The sequence below is a fragment of the Oxyura jamaicensis genome, chromosome 1, assembly GCF_011077185.1.
Source record: "Oxyura jamaicensis isolate SHBP4307 breed ruddy duck chromosome 1, BPBGC_Ojam_1.0, whole genome shotgun sequence".
In the NCBI taxonomy this organism is placed as follows: Eukaryota; Metazoa; Chordata; class Aves; order Anseriformes; family Anatidae; genus Oxyura; species Oxyura jamaicensis.
The window spans coordinates 172,519,483-172,534,023 of record NC_048893.1 but is presented as its reverse complement, the minus strand read 5'-3'; the positions used below and the strand labels follow the sequence as shown (position 1 = coordinate 172,534,023).

At 38.7% G+C, this 14,541-nt stretch overlaps 1 long non-coding RNA gene across 1 annotated transcript in view; it reads left to right on the top strand.

Annotated features, from left to right (window-relative positions):
• The window catches only part of LOC118164419, a 42,571-nt gene extending 31,367 nt beyond the window's left edge, over positions 1-11,204 (top strand). Inside the window, exon 5 of the long non-coding RNA XR_004749493.1 lies at positions 10,967-11,204. This is a non-coding gene — a long non-coding RNA (uncharacterized LOC118164419). The remainder of the gene's footprint in view (positions 1-10,966) is intronic.
• The last annotated feature ends 3,337 nt before the right edge of the window (positions 11,205-14,541 follow it).

Below are 14,541 nucleotides of genomic sequence, written 5' to 3'. Positions count from 1 at the left end.
CATGCATAATGACTATGATCAGCCCTTGGCAAAAAAGGTTGAGAGTAGAAAACATTCACAGGAGTGACAGCGGTAACAAAAGGTCTGTCCAGTCTGTTTTGTAGAACGAGATACTTCAGTCTGGCTGGCAAAAGGGATGTAGTAAAACATAAACAATGGAAAAAGTGAATAAACAATAATTACTTAGTATAACACAGGTGGAGGAGTATCCAGTGAAGTTGTCTGGAGAACTTATAGCAAGCACATTAAGTACTTTTCACATCAATAAATTGTGGAACTCATTGTTGCTGGATACTCTGAGAGCCCAGATTTAAGTAAGATTTGGGTGGGGGGCAGGCTCATGGGAAAATTATCTATTACAGATTACTCAGGCTCTAATAGAAAAACCTATTAAATGCGAGGATCTGGTATAACCCGTGGCTGAAGAAGACCCTAAACTGCTGATAGCAGGGATCAGGAAAGGTTTGCTGTTGATGCACTTCTCTCTTTCTAATGCCTTTTGCAAAGCCTCTGCTATTGGCTGTTTTCAAAAACAAAAACTAGATTAGATGCACCTTTGGTCTAACTCAGTGACACTCTTCTTATGTCATTAACCAAAACCATAGCTAATCCTGAGAATTGTTATTTTTAATACTGGAGAAGGAAGATTTTATATATTTTTCTTGCTACCACATAGTACAGCATACTGCCATGTGTGCTAATAATCCCATCTAGCTCTTCTTACTCCACAGAGGGATCAAATTCAAGACAACAGCTCCAGGCACTTAAAATATCATGTAGGAAGCCTAAATACAGGAGAGCAGTCAGAGAAAACCGCTTCTAAGCTGCTTGAGGTTGATTGAAAAGTTCCTGCATATGTCCCCAGAGTGTCACTGATACTTTGTAGAAAACTCTCTAGGGGTTTACCTCTTACATTGGAGGTCTGGCAGTTACAATTGGTGTCTTACAGTAAATGACTGGCCATGGGCAATTTAAACTAATCTGAGTGACATGAGAGGAAGTCTGTTCCTACTCCTACCCACTCCAATCCTGAGCACATGGTCCCATGACATCCCTAGGCAAGCACAAGCATCTATGTGGCTGTACGGTAGCTGGATCAGCAAGATGATAACCATATAGCTGAGTGCTAATGGGCAGAAATGTGGAGCATGAGATAAACCTGCTTTTTCTGAGAGCAACAAGGCTTCCTATTGGTGTAGACCACTTGAGAAAGCATATACACAATCTGTCCTAAGATCTAATTACAAAGCATGTTTGGTCTAAGTTCGTTTTTTTAATGACATTGATTTCAGTTAAGAACTTGTGGGGTTAATGGTCATTTATAGCGTACATACTGTGTGGAGCACATGGTCATGAAATGGAAGGCCAAGGATTTAAATTAATGTTTTCATTGTTCAGATTAAGGCAGAGGATTGTACCTCTGAGAAGGATATCCTTGCTACAAGTCAAGGACTTATCCTTAAGAAGATCCCCTACATCCTTCCTGTTTAAGGCAGAGGTGAAGCATTTACAGAGTCAGAAGAGGGTGAGATATGGTATATCTCCAGCTTAGACATCAGGAGCCTCAGCAGGGAGCAGAAAAGCTTATTTGTTTGTCCTTGTGTGATTTTTTTCCCTCCAGTGCTGATGTGCAGGATGCACATGCTGTGTCCTGTAACTAAGGCCATACATACTGTTGTCCCTATTCTCAGGTACAGGTTCAGGCTCTTTTGCTGATCTTCTTTTGGGTGCCATAAGTTCTGCATGCCTGGCTGCACAATAACTCAGTTTGAACAGATGTGGAGGCATCTTTCTACCCTTGAGCCTACAGATGGCAGTTCATGCACCCTCTGGTACTTCGGGGAGGCATATATTCAAACCACATTTGTTTGAGGAAGATGCTGAACTCTGCTTTACCACTTGCTGAATGGGATGTGCAAAAGAGATGTTGTGCTGCCTTGTCAGCCTTCTCCTCAAGGGAAATCCAAATGCTTAAACCAGGATCAAGTTTCAGGCTCTGAATTGCATGCTCACAGCAGTGTCTGAGATAAGTGCTCTAGTCTAAGCAAGGGGCAATGTTTCAAATGTATCCATCCCTCCCTTTAGCTTTGTCTGTCACAGCTGGCTGCAGTGCAGGAACCAAATTACCTCTTGCTTTACTTGGAAGGAATTTAAGCACCTGATGCATCTGACTGGAGAGTGGCTCATCAGCCTTTCCCTACCAATGCTTCCTGTGAGGGACCTCTTCCTGGAACAAATAGAAACTGCCTCAGACTGATGCACACGTGTACAGTGTTCCAACATGGGTCTGTTTCTCATGCAGAAAGAATGGAAGAATTTGAATTAACCTCTAAATTCTCCAGCTGATGAGTCAGGATTCCAGCTACTGTAACACCCAAATGCAGGTTTTAATTGGGTCTGGAGTGTAACCCCTGGAGAGCTGAAGGCTACAGTCTGCTTAGAAAAACCCCCATGGTTGCCATCTTACATAGCAAAAACTGAAGTGTATTGGAAACATGAAAATAGTCTTCCCAGTAATTACATGTGCTTGCACCTAAGCTTCCAAACAAATTTAATTGGTGTAAGGCTACCTATTTACCCATAAAATGAACATAAAGGCAAATAAATTTAAAAAGAGCTATGTAGTTTTATGTAAGGAATAAAGCCAAGTTCAGTAACATAGTGAAGATATTCCTGTTACTCACTTAAAGGCTTTTTTTTTTTCTTTTTTTTTTCTTTTTTTTTTTTTCCTTTTTTTTTCTTTAAAAAGGGATGTCTATTTGGTGAATATTTATATATTTTAAATAATGGTAATTAAAACAGTATGAAAAGAAGTAGTGGGAGGACATCATATACCTCCTATTCCTTGGATGAAAATCACAAGCTTCAAATACTATCATCAAAGATAAAAGGCTTGTTGTGTTGGCAACTTTATAGTCACTTTTCAAGCCTGTCAGATAGTCATGCTGTGGCATCAGCCATTGTTCTTTTGGAGGCCTCATCCTTTTCTAATTTGATGGGAAAGAATCTGTCATCTCTTAAATGATATCCCCTTCCCAAATTAAAAGGAGGGCAAGAATTGACAGATCCCTCTTTAAGTGAGAGAAACCATCTATTATTTATATGCCTCTTTTAGCCCTGCTGCTGCTACATCTGACTGCAGAAAAACCCAACAAGCTGCCACCCACCATAAATAAATAAATAACATTGAAAATGCTGCTTTGTATTGAATTAAAATATCGGAAATGCAAAGCTCTACCTTGATGTTGGGATCAAGGGAGATGCATTTGTGTTGCTTCAGTCATGAGACAGAACCCATTCTTTTCAAAGTAATTGGCTCCCTGCTGTCAGAAGTCCTGAGGAAAGTTTGGCATGTTTGTATAGAGCTGCACAGTACTGCTGTATTTATTTGGAACAGGATGCTGTCTATAGCTGGACCTCTTCACTCAGAAGTTAATGTCTGTCTGCAATCTAGCTACTGAGTTTTGGGTATGTGCATGGAAATTGTGCACTTGTGCTTGTTTACACTGTGCAGTGTACTTTTTATGTGTTTGTGAATGTAAGTTATTTTGGTTGGGATGACGATTAAAAAAATGCTCTGTGAGCATGGAGCAAACTGAATTCTGAAAAACTTCCACTTCAAAATTTACAACAGAGACTTCTGAAATCCTCGTTTAGGAGTGTTGGAGAAGAGATGCAGCCTCAAAGCAGCTCAAACGCCTCATCTCTGTCTAGAAGCTCAGAAATAAATCTCACACACCATCTGGCAGGAAAAAGTAGCAGACTTAAACTGTGGAGAGGAAACAAGCCATTGACCAAATGTTTCCCACTTAAGTATCTCTCAGATGATATTTGCCCCCTTCTCACCCTGTGAGCTCAGATTACCCAGTGAACCTTTTTGCCACAGTATGAAATGTACATGTATCCAAGATGCAGACCTCCAAGGAAAGCTGTTGATATTTGATAGTTAAAAAGCAAAAGCCCCAACAACAACAAACAAACAACAATACATTTGGTTAGATCCAATGAAAGTTCATATGATGAACAATACCGAATTAGAGCTGAAATTTTGCATGAAATCACAAAGCAATTATAATCAAAAGGAGCTTGAAGAGATATGATATGAAATCCTGGCAATCCCCTGGGATAAAATAGTCCTGCAGGGCTCTTCCTGACTCATGAGTTTGTATTGAGTTGAAGGAGGAAAATAGGCTATATCTTCTGATAAAACAGAGATAAAGAAGTAATAAGCTTCTAGTATTATGGACTAACCTGCCTCCTGCTGTAAATGTGTTTCTAATATTGAAGGGGCATGTTTTGCCCTCATCTCTACCCCAAATCAATTTCTTTTTTTTTTTTTTTTTTTTTTTTTTTTTAATGTAGCCTAAAAGTAAAATGAAAACCAAAGGTTGTCTGATAATATTATCATTCTAGTAGTATCCAAAGGCTTTGAATCAGATTTATCTATTTATTTATTTATTTATTTTTCTGTGGAGACAAGGAGAACATCAGTATTACTGGTTTTGTACATACAGTCATTTTCTCCATATTGTGAAGAGTTTCTGAATTGTGATCTCTAGAAATCCAAGAAAAGTATGTTTAGCCAGTTTCTTCATATAACTGTAACAAAATTTCCCTCATCAACCAAACTGCTCTGTACCTTTCCCTAATTTCAATTATCTGAAAATAAATTGTTTAACTATGGGCTAGTAATATAGATACTTTCCCTATTTAGTGGAGTGAAATAGACACATAAATGTGACACATCTCCTACTACAGTAACTAACATGGCTGCGTGACTCATTTCATGTCATGTCCATCTCTGTACAGATACTTTCTAGGAATTGGATGGAGACACGAGGCACTGAAGGCTGCACAGCAAACATAATAATTTTGGTTCCAAATTCAGGTCACTACTATGAACCTGGTCTAGATCCAATTAGTGACCTGCTATAGAGGTGAAAACCTGAATAGCCCATTTGTAATTCCCTGAGTTATTTGGTCTCCCAAAGCAATTTCGTTTAGCTTGAAGCCTGTTCTTCCAAACTACTGATTTATATTTTAGCTGAGTGCAAAAAGGATTTTAATCATTAAATGTAATAACAGCATTTGTTCTTATAGGGTAAAATCAGCTCAATCCATATCCAGTAAAGAAACCTTGTAATTGAAATAGAAGCACACTACTCCATCACTTCAGGCATGTAACAATAATAGCTAATAGTAAAAGATGATATATCTCATCCCCTTAGGGATACTTGAGTAATTTGTAGGCTGACAAAAAGATCATCTATAGCACCTATTCAAAGTGGGCAAGATAGTGTCTATCTATTTGTATCTCTTGATTTATGCTTTGGATTGTATTTGTAATATCTGGTGCTGTGGGTAGCTTTGCACAGGGTGTTTGTAACTAGACAAATTACACAGATATGCTCACACACTCTCACTTGTGCCCACATTCATGTGCATAAATTTTCCTCTCATAATAGCAAAATTATATTTGTGAAAATGCAAATGCTATAGAGAAGAACAAGTCAAAGCTGCATATCACATAACTTTTTGACTTTTGTGATGGTAAATGTATCAATGGTGAAAATAATGAAACCAATGTATTCAGAGAAATCAGTCCATTGCTCTCTGGATAGTAACAGCCCACTCTAAATACAAATAAGCTCTGTGAGACACAGCTGAAAGGTGGGACAGAAATTGCATGATTTATGCACTAATTCAACACACATTTTTTAGGTGATTATTTCAGTTGTGGTGCAGTATATTTCCATAGACTTGTGTGTATTCCAGGGACAGAAGTAAGCATCTCTGAAGGTTTCAAGGGGCAGAACCAATCCAGCCAAATGAATTGCCTACATGGAAGAAAGCAGGCTATCCCTCCAGAGGTCTTAACTGGCACTTTCTCTGGGGAATATAGAAACTTCCCATGGGAAAAAAAAAAAAGAAAAAAGAAAAAAAAAAAAAGAAAAAAAACCTACTTCACCTGAAGATTAAAATATAAGTACAAATGAGACATCCAAGTCAGATGGGATTAAATCACTTCCTATTACAAAATCATAATACTGAGGTGGGTCCTTGACTTGCTATGGAACCTTCCATGGTTCTATACAACAAAATCATTTTATTTTGTTCACTGTAGAATATTATATTGGAAAAGCTTTCACGAGATTTCTTTTCTAATTCAGAGATGTACACCATGCATCATCTGGTTCACTGTTATCAGTACTCCTATTTAATAGCTTCATTAGTTTTCTAAGACTACATAAAGAGTCTCTTTCCACAGTTCCTTGTGATGCCAGCATGGGAAAGGAAATGTGGTCAGAGGGAATGTGGATAGAGGGAAAAATGAGAGTACAGGCAAGAAAAAGACAAAATGGAACAGAGTGATTAGTTCAAGGCAAAATAAAAAGTCATGTAGTTGATGCACTTAGATGACTAATTTAGGTGCAACAAATAATCTTGAGAATACTTGGCTGATATTGATAATAGAGTGCAAAGATTGAATAATTTATTTATTTATTTATGTATTTTGCATGTGAATAATGGCTATGGCATGGAGAAAACAGTCTCTGGATGAGTTTCATGTCATTTAATTTGGTTAGTTTCATCTCTAGATTAAAACACCAAATTCTAGGTTTATAAGTACAGCTTCTGCATGCAGGTGAGGCTGCCTGAGATTTGTAACAAAGAAGATCTCCAAAAGGCAATGAGTTCTCTTCAGGTTCTGTGTTACTTCTGTCTTCCCTATCTGAGTATCCCAGGTATCTTTGGGTGACCTAAATTGTCATGGATGATGGTTTCATATAGATGACAATGCTACTCAAAATGTGTTTAAGGTTGATGGAATCAAGAATGTAGAAACAACAAACAGTATGGTCTGCATCTACCACCCTATTATGAGAGAAAGATAGAGTTGTATAAGGAGAAATTAAATAATTAAGGAAATGAAAATTCCGATAAAACTTTCTGAAGAGGGGATGATTTTAGGATTATGGAACAGTATTCTGAGTGAAATCACATCAGCACCTGGCACTTTAAAATTTTGAGAGCAGAAAGCAATAGTAACGATGATTTTCAACTCATTTGCATTGTAGATACCCAATTTACATAAAGGTCTTCTGCTCCCCCCCTTCGGATAACTGTATTTGTCCAAATTATTTATTGCAAACAAAATAGGAGATGAGTTCAACCATTTTTCCCTGTATATGAATCATTTTCAAGCTCATCTTAATTTGTATGGAAGTATTCATTGCACATAAGTATTTGCCAACTAGTTTATGAGGACAAATTACAGATGACAACTTGTTCATGAACATTTATTTCAACTCTTTATTACTCCTGAGTTGTGATTAGTCATCCGTATCACATGGTATTGAACTGACTGCTACTTTTTAATCAAGAAAACAATGATTAATGATGGCAATTAACTGATAATGAGAAACAAGAATAATGTGAAGTTCAGAACTCAGAAACATTTTCTAAGTAAACCAGCAAGTATTCAAAGACACATAGGTAACCAACACTATGAGTATGAGCATGACTAGATTAATATGTTCATTTATTAAATGTGTGTTCTCTAGGTATTATTCTTAAACATTCATACTGCCATTTCTACATACAAAAGGAACTCTGGGATAGCACTTAAGTAGTTTGTTGTTCCATGTTCGATATGCTTGCTTTCCAGGTGTAGGATTTTATTAACATTTTGTTTCTCTCTAAGGCCTGCATACTTTTTGGTGTACTCTTTTGGGGCCATTCTGAATTTTGGTCTTGCAGAATGTATGTTAATCCCCAGTTTTGATCATGGCTGGAGCTATAACCTCAAAGAAACCCAAACCAACCTCTTCGCCCCCCAAAAATAAACAAACAAATCCACAAACCAAATCAACCAAACAACCATCCAAACCATCAAAACAAATCAAAACAGAAGAAAAAAACAACCACCAGAAAATAAAAATCATTCAAACAAAACAAACAAACAAAAAAAAACACCAGAAAAAGACAAGAAGCAGCTGCGCGTGTTGCAGACAAATACTTATTTTGATTTTACTTGGTTAAAATAGCCATTGGGAAACCTGAAAGAGCCTTGTTCTGGGCTATAAGGAGCAGAAGGTGTCATTGTTGAAAGACTGACTGATGCTTCCTGGTTGTGACAGAAGCAGCTCCAAGCACTGTCATTTGAGTACCACTGTACTAGCAAATATATGGTGGAAATAAACTTGCCTTGGCAGCAAAATGGATGAGAGCACCTTAGTATCTTTTAACAGCTCTTCTTCTGATTTCAGAAATAAACAATACATAAAACACTTAAATATGTTAGATTTCTGTTAATTATGTCTCTCTTGAGGGAGACAGCTTTGACCTTTTTTCAAATTAGTGTGAGTGGGGAAGAAGTGAAGCAGAATCTCCATTTACAAACAATCTCTACAATCTCCATGTCTATTTACTAACACAGAATTTCCTTTGATCAGGCAAGCTATGAAAAAACAAATGACAAAAAAACCAACCAACCAACCAAACAAACAAAAAAAACAACAACCAACCAACCAACCAACCAAAAAAAAAACCACCAAAACCTAAACCACACCCTGATTACACTTGCTAGATGACAAAAATTCATGGCAATGTAGAGCCACCAGAGAAGCAATGGGGCAATCAGCAGTAAGGAAGACAAAGTCCTTCTTCTCTCCCATTGCCTTATGGCCCTGTATACCGGCACCAAAACCCTGTGAACATTGATGGATGAGCCAACTGGATTATGACTCTGCTACAGCCATTGATGTTCAGCTGATTACACTAACTGATGTTTGATTTAGCAAGCTGCAAAGGCAAACTTTTGATTATTGTCTGGTGGCTTAAAACAACGAAGGACAATTCATGAGCAACAGAGAAAATGAAGCTTGTTTTCCTAAGGATTTGTTCCATGAAGTTGTATTCTCTGGCATTTAATGAGTGAGCACCAACTGAAGCTTCTCCAGCAGCTGGAACATTCATAATGGTGCTCTCCCAGGTCTATTCTCTAGTGTGCAATAGTGTATATGCCCGTACTGCAGCCTTTACCCTGCTTTCAAGTTGTCCTTCTAGACGCTATTTGTTGTAAGAATGTAATGTCTGTTGACTCGCAGATATAGTTGTAACCGATGAATGGATTTGGAAGGGAATGGAAAAGGGCAGAAAACACACACTAATATATATATATATATAAAATAAATGCAAAAAGACAGGCTACACCCATGATCAGCTTACATGTATTTACATGGACAGATAGTATTATTGGAACATAATTATAAAAAGACTTGGTTTATTTAGGTTAAAAAAAAAAAAAGATACACATACTTTCTTTTTCTAGATATATTGGCCTTGCAATTTGTTTGTGCAATTGCCATCACCCGAGGCATGCAGAACAGTCTTCAACACCAAAAAACAAAAACAAAACAAAACAAAACAAAACCTGTAAACTAAATCAAACCAAACAAAAAACAGAAACACACTCAATATTATTTCAGTGGAGCTGTTGTCATATGGGCAGAAATGATCCATATTAAGTATTCAAGTACCTGAGTACTATACTTACCAATAAACTTATGGTTACCTCTTTATTACTATAGTTATTCATGTACAGTAGATGAAATCCTGCAAACACAAAGATTAAAGCCCAATTGCAGATTGTTGATGTATTTCTCTTTAAGAGAAGACGAATATAATGGTCCATGAGTCAGGACACAACCACCTCTAAGGTGTGCAAAGAACATACACCTGGCCATACAATGTCATGGCTCTGCCCAGTCAAACTGGTTCAGCAGCATGTTGCCGAGATTAGCTGATGGCAGGGGTCTAGGGAAAATTATAGTATTAAGATGAGTAAGCAACTCATCTTCCCAAATGAATTGACTCAGGTTGCACCAATTCAAACTGCCAGGACTTTGTGCACTGAAGGTGGGAGTGCTGTGTTTAACAGTGCAAGACCAGAACTTCTTCCCTGATCCTGGCTTGCTGCCTTGGATTTCCAGATTTATCTTGGACCTCAAAATGCAAACCTATCTGGTGGTCACTGGGTACTTGGTTCTGCCTTGGTCCCTAGATCTCCTCTGTTGGCCTTGCTTGGGTGTCGAGGGACTGTGCCTTTGACAACGAGAACACTGCCCCTGCCTACCTCACTGCAACCCTCCACTTCCACCTCCCCTTCACCTTTGCAGCAGCCCTTGCTGCACCCTGGCAGCATCCCCCTCAGTCTGTTTTGGACCTCTGACATGACAGTTCCCCTGGATACCCTTCAGTTGCTGTCCTGGAAGGGAAAGCAATCAATTCCTATTCACTTTCCCAGGATTCTGAAGATTTCATTTCTCTTTGTACCTCAGTTTCTCCATATGTAAATAAAGTCCATGCTTTGTAAAATATTTTACAACTGAAAGATGAAAAGTGTTATGTAGGAGCTTGTAGGAACTTTCTAGCTTCCCACTTAAACCAGTGGGAGGTAGACATGTACCTACATCCGTGGAACTGGCTACTACTGTAATTATGCTATAATGATGGGGAGTTAATTTTCCCTAGCTTCAGTACTCTAAATAACAGGCATTTAATATAAATTAGTCAACTGAGATACTTGAGTAGTTTCAGCCCACCTTATAATCCCCATGGTGTCCACAAAGAGAACTTTAATTACTTAGATGGCCAGACCTAACTGGTTGTTTTATGCTAGGTGTCAGGAAGTTAATGGCTAATTTACTTGTGTCCAGACTGATGGATCCAGTATTAGCCTTTGCTAATAAGAAAAGTATTTGGTTATAAATCATTTGAATAACAAATATTGTCTTGTTGCAGTCTTATAGTGCTATTGGTTTAACATGTGTCTGAGAAGGTGCTTTGGGTAAAAACGGCTTAAAAGATTAAAGATAAGAGGAAGGTGATGTAATTCAATAAATAGTCTTCTGCATCTAGTCCAGAAATCAATTAATTCTGATTCTTCTTTAATTTCCACAAGGCTAAGGAAAATATGGCTTTGAATTGATAAAGATGATTTGTTTCTACTCTGCTGCACTTCAGTAATCTCAACTATATTTTAACCTGCCACTAGGGTACTGACTGTGTGGCATGTTTAGCTCTGTGTGATCCTGAATTATGTTCTTGTAATATATTTTATTAAGAGATGAGTATTTTTACTGATATCTTTCATTTCAGCAGTCAGAACCCTCTGGTCCTAATCACAAAAGAATGTAATATCCAAGAGTTTAATAAAAATATGAGATAACATGACATTAAGACATATCTCATTTGTATGCTTTTGGATTAGATTATTAACTTGGGTTCTGTTTCAAGGAGCAATTATAAAATTAAAACAAAACCCCACAAAAATCTACCCTTCAGATTTATTTCTCAAATATATCAGTGCCTTCTCAATGGTTCAATTTTCTCGTGTTTAAATCTTGAAGCTATTGCACATGATAACACACTGCCATAAAATCTACAAAATATGCAGACAGTTGAGAAATGCAGATTGTTTTCAGGCTTTACAGGAGTCTGCAACAGGGATGAAATCAAACAGAAATTGTTTACCTCATAGGGAAAACAAAAGAGAGAAATAGAAGAAGTTTTCAAGGTCTTGTAAAAGTTTATGCTCCCATTAAAACAAACGTCCTCACCACTCACTGCATCACATTTGGGGAGTCTGAAGCAGCCTCCCTGTGGTTTCATTTGTTCGCAAGGTATGCTAATGATGGCTTCACGATTAGACGTAGCAATTATGAAACATGTAAAATGAGATCTGGAGAAGACTTGAGGAGGCAACTTAATCTGCAGCAGATCAACAATAAATCACAACTCCCTCCTGCCTCTCACAGGGTCTGCACAGGGAGTCTCGCAGGGTGTGTCTAGGGAGCCATGTCGCCTCCGCCTCCGCCTTATTATCATTATTACTATTATTTATTGATTTTCAACGGAGAGGAGAAGAAGGCAGCTTGAGTTCCCGAGGGTTAAGTCCCACCTGGGCCGGGCTTTTGGCCGCTGGTTCCTGCAGGTGCCCCGGTTTTGGCACCAGTGAAGCCTCTCTCGCATCCCCGGGGGCTGAGCAGAGCTCACGGCCGCTCCTGGACGCCCTCCTCGGTACCCACCTCACGTCGCCTCCTCTCCCTCCAAAAGCAGAGCCCCGGGCTCCCTCTGTAGTTCAAGCCGGGAAATAGAAACAGCTCCAGGAGCTGCTTCGTCTGAAGAGGAGGGAGGGCAGGCTGCCGCGGGGGCTGGAGAGGGGTCGGTCTGAGGGGGCATCCATCGCCCTGTCCCCTGCTCCCATCGCATCTCGTGTGGTTGTTTATATTTATATTTGTATTTGTATTTGTATTTGTATTTATATTTGTATTTGTATTTATATTTTATATATTTTTTGTTTTATTTTTAATTTTTATTTTTATTTGTGTGTGTGTGCATGCCTTGTTTCTGCCCAGCTGAACCAACACCCCTCCCGCAAGATGGACAACAACTGGCAGGGAAGCTCCCCGATGACCCCATGGGGAGAGGCAGCAGATCTGTCTTGTCCAGGACTGTGATGGGGAGTTCCACTCTGGAGCATAAAGCAGGCCTAGCAAGCTGTAGGGTGTGTGAACCACATCAAGCCAATGTCAGATGCCCCAGGGGACACATTTACAGTGTCTGTGCTAGCCTGCCTGTCATTTCATGGGTACAACATTGATCTTGCCTCAGAAAATGTATTTCTTTAACTCTGAATGTCCTTCATTAGCATACGCTGCTCTGTTCTGAGATGGTGGGTCACAGCACATGCAAGAAAATGACAGGATGACCATGCACCTACAGCCCTTTTGGGGTTCTTGCATGATGCTCAGAGCACACGTGATCCTGGACAGAATCAAAGAAATTACCAGAACTGTTAACAGCAAACATTGTTACCTCAGGCTTGATGCCTTTAGTTTATGAAAAAGTAAGACCAAGAGATAAGTCATGCACTGTTGGCCTCTAATTGCTAAAACATCATTGTCAAAAGCATATCTTGAAATGCTACAGTAGTTGTCATCCCTGGTGGGCTAGAAAGAACCTTCCTGCCTCTGTCGAGTAAAAAAGACATATTGGAAAATCAAATCATTCACAGATGGGAGATTTTCTGTACAGAGCTTATAGGATAAAGAAATATTCATGATTCCTATAAAAAGGATTTGTTCAAAGATAATTTTGCCACTGTTGCTAGGACCAGAGACCGGCAAGTGGAGCAGAGCAACTGCTTCCCAGTAAGAGCACTAGTGCATAAAATCAGACTGACTCACAACTAGGCAGACAAATATGGAGGGGCTGAAAAACTCCTTTTAGCCTCACTTCATAAAGCAAATTTTCTGCCACTTTCTGGCTTTGACTGGTCTCTTCAGTCCCATTGGTTATAGGTTGTTTGTATTTCAGTTCAAACCAAAGGAGAGCTCTCTTTGAAATCAGGGTAGGCTGAAAGCTTGTCTGCAGTTTTTGTGCTGCTTCTGTGGGCCTTATATTTTGCCACTTTGCCAAAATTGAGTGGTGACCTCAGAAGCAGGACTGCAACATGTCATTTGGGTGCGTGGTGGCTGCACAACCTCTGAGAGAGCCACTAGCTTTTAATACAATCCTTTTATTTATCTTTATATATATATATATATATATATTTGACTTTATATTGCTTTCTAAGGGGAAGGAAAAGAAAGGACTTCATAACATAGCCTTTAACTTCTCCTCTTTGATATCTCTGCAAACCTCTTCCACATGCATCCTTAACTGGCAGTACTAATTAATATTTTTTAATCTTCCAAGTTTTACCCAAGAGATTCTCACAGATCAGTAAAGCAGAGGGCAAAGAGAAGGGTTGGTCATTTGTTCCCTCTTTGCTTTGAACACCTGACTGGTACATTCTGCTCTGGGTATGTCAGGAGTAGAAGACAGTGGCTCATAAAGGACTGATCCTTCTTGATCGACTCTGGGTCATGATTCCCACTCCCCTGGCCCCATCTGAGTATCTGAATGACTGATTGTTCTGTGTTTCAGTTTCTGTACTTGTAAAATGAGAAATGGATTTGTTCATCCTGTATATATGCAGGTTATACTGCAGCTGAGTATTATGCATATATTTGTGCCATGTTTACATTTACTACTGAACTTTTCTTTATTTCTTGTACTGTAGCCTTTTTTTTTAAAAAAAAAATCTGATATACTTGTTTATGCCACACTGATATTTAAATCTATATAAAAGAATAAGAAATGATATTTTTCTCATCTAACGATGTCAAGTTATTTCTTTTTCCATCCTTCATCTCTTCAGCTGGTGGAAAAGTTTGCTTCCAATTTAAGGTAAATATGCTTATTTCTCCAAATTAACATTTGGAAATACTGTACTTTGTATTCTTGTGGTGCCTGGAAAAGAAAACCTTAATGGTCTCCTTTTGTTTTTAGTGCCCATTCAGCTTTGAATCAATTGAGTGTGAAGGACAGTGGGAGAGGAGACAGTGAATTTAATGACTGTGAGTCTGATATCATTGGAAAAGGCTAAAGAAGCCACCTTCAGAGACCATGGAAAACCAGGCTGGAAAGTAT